This window comes from Galeopterus variegatus, unplaced genomic scaffold, assembly GCF_000696425.1.
Source record: "Galeopterus variegatus unplaced genomic scaffold, G_variegatus-3.0.2 Scaffold604, whole genome shotgun sequence".
Taxonomy (NCBI): domain Eukaryota; kingdom Metazoa; phylum Chordata; class Mammalia; order Dermoptera; family Cynocephalidae; genus Galeopterus; species Galeopterus variegatus.
This window is the reverse complement of record NW_007726715.1, coordinates 208,564-211,268: the sequence shown is the minus strand read 5'-3', so window position 1 is coordinate 211,268 and position 2,705 is coordinate 208,564. Positions and strand designations below refer to the sequence as shown.

Below are 2,705 nucleotides of genomic sequence, written 5' to 3'. Positions count from 1 at the left end.
ATTGCACATATTCTTGGGATGTCATTCTAGTATGCTTTCAATATAAAAATATGATTGCTTATATAGCTGGGCCTGCCTTTCAAAGATATTGATGCTTGTAATTTTAGCAGATTTTTTTTTAGAATTCTATAATGTGTGTGTGTGTTTTTTTTTTTTTTAAATCCCGTTCTTGACACGTTGCCTGGATAATTTCTACATTCTACAGAGTTACCGGCTGAAGAAGGTAAGTAATCTTAACATGTTTTTTTTTTTCTTTTAACACCCTCCTTTGTGTACTGATTTTAATATGACTGTTACAACAAATATGTTCGTTTTTAACAGGAAAAACCTTGCTGGAACTTGTGATTGAACAGTTTGAAGACTTACTAGTTAGGATTTTATTGCTGGCAGCATGTATATCTTTTGTGAGTATAAAAAGTTTTATTTTCTTCCCCCCCCAAAAGCTGAAAATATTCTATAGATAAAACAGAAAACAAATGATGTCCATGGAGTGAAGACATATTTGGAGACTTAAGGTGTGTTTCAATCTTAAAAATAAACAAAATCTAGGTATTTTAAAATTATAAACAAAACACTTGAAGCCATTTGTGTTCAGAAAATAAATAGATGCTTGACATTTGCAGTGCAGTGAGAATTTGTTTCCAAATGAGACAGGATTTTATAAGTTCTTGTGGTTTATTAGCTTTAAGTATCAAAAGTTATTCATTGGGAGGCCTTTTCTATCTTGGGTTCTTCCACTGTTACCATGTTGTAAGATCATACTAAGATGATGTTGGGCTCTTTGTAGTCTGTAAATAGAACTTACAAAAGGAATATTCCAGTTGCTTTCCCTTCCTGGTAATGGCAAGGTGACAGTTGTTCCTGACAGTGACAAGAACGATGACGGCAGTGATGGCACCGCTGTTGACCAAATTTGGTCACTGACCTTTAGGGTGGTATATTTATCTAAATTGGACCCCTGTCTTGAGTGATTCCTAGGTTAAGAGATCAAGGTTTAGTACAGTTGGTTCTAGATCTTTAAAAAAAAACAGTTTAATTTTTTTTTCCTCGTTCTGCATGTGCTTACCCTACCCGCTTGAATCCTCTGTGGTTGCTAAGAAACAAGTGAAATACAGAGAACTAGAGCTGAAAAGTGATAAAGGTGGCAAGGATGTTTGTAGGTTAACATTTTTTTCTTTTCAATATTAATTTTCTTATTGTGTCTTTTCTTGGACAGTAAACTTCTTGGTAGTTTTCCTAAAAATGGTCATGAATAGGACACAGATGTTCCTAATACTAACAGCATGAGATCCCTTTTCTTAAATTACAGTATTTTATTCTTACAAAAAATCATGATGGGAAGTGAAATTCACCCAATGCAGTACTTCTTTCAGGGTTCACAAAATTGACACAGCTTGAAAGTTTCTATTTTGTGCATTTGTATGTATGCATGTCCCAGGGATCTACCTCAGTCTGTGACTACTGTATCATAGAGGACTATTTTGAGAACTAAATAAACAAAGCAGTGGGCATTTATTTGGTTCAGGTGAGGGAAAGATTCATAGATTTCATATCCATCTTTTAAGTAGATAGGGACAGCAAGAGGTGAACTCTTGGAGTAATTCTATACATAAGTTCTGCCATGAGACTTTAATATATCATGTCATGTTAGACAAGTCCCCAAGAATGTTTTCTGTGGTTTTCATGGAATAAAGTTTATACTGTCATAGCAAACCATTCAGCATACTGAATCAGTCACTCCATTCCTCTTATGTCTTTCCTTGATTGATTAAATAAATTTTTAAAAAAGCCCCCAGTTAATGGCTGCTGTTTTACCAGTTGGGATAAATGAGTTGTCTGATTAACTATAGTTTCGCTATATTGCCATGGGGCAAAACAAGTAATATATTTGGGGGTAGTATCAGATTTATATTTAAACTAGCTACATAATTTACATAATTCTGAAACAGTCTCAGCTTTGGCAATTAAATATTGGGATCCAGTAATGTCAGTGGGAACCTCTTGGAAGTTAATCAGCTGTTGTATACAAGCCAAAGGTAAAATAAATTTTTACTGAATTATTCTGTGTTATAACTTGAAGCAGTGTTGCAAACAATGCCACTGGTGTTACAATAAAAAAGCTTTTGGCTATTTGGGTTGTATCGGGTCTCTCTCGAGTAGCAAGTTTGAGTGACTGTATTAGCAATTTAAATTAATTATGTGTGTGGGGTTTTTTGTTTTTGTTTTTTTTTTTTACTTTGAAGTAATTGGGAGTTTATAGTCTCTAGGCATTTTCAAATGAGTTTTAAGATAAATGCTTTAATTTTGTTGTAATGTAGGATATGGGCTGTTTAGAACATTATAGAACTGTATTTTAGAGTTGAAAGTTGAGTTCCTTTTTGGTAACTGCTTGGAGTTACTGCTCAGGAAATGAACTATGTTACATTTTTATTTTATGAGTTGCTAAATAGTAAAAGAATAAATAGGAAGTACTTTTACTATAGAATTTACTTAATTTGCTCTGGTTTGATCAAGAAATTGTGGATATAAAACTTGTTTTGTTGATTTTCTCTATGTGGGTTAGCACTACTGGTACATTGTACTTGACTTTTTCAGTCCTCATATATTTATCTTTCAAAAGAAAGAGCACTGAGGGCCGGCCCGGTGGCGCACTGCTATAGTGCGCCGCTTGGGAAGCGTGGTGGCGCTCCCGCCGAGGGTTCGGA

The 2,705-nt window shown here is 34.4% G+C and overlaps 1 protein-coding gene across 1 annotated transcript in view; it reads left to right on the top strand.

Moving 5' to 3' along the window:
- Positions 1-204: 204 nt before the first annotated feature.
- Positions 205-2,705, top strand: part of ATP2A2 (ATPase, Ca++ transporting, cardiac muscle, slow twitch 2) — a 61,682-nt gene continuing 59,181 nt past the window's right edge. The window contains exons 1-2 of the mRNA XM_008570449.1: positions 205-223; positions 322-404. The gene's annotated coding sequence lies outside the window, so the exon portion shown is untranslated. The remainder of the gene's footprint in view (positions 224-321; positions 405-2,705) is intronic.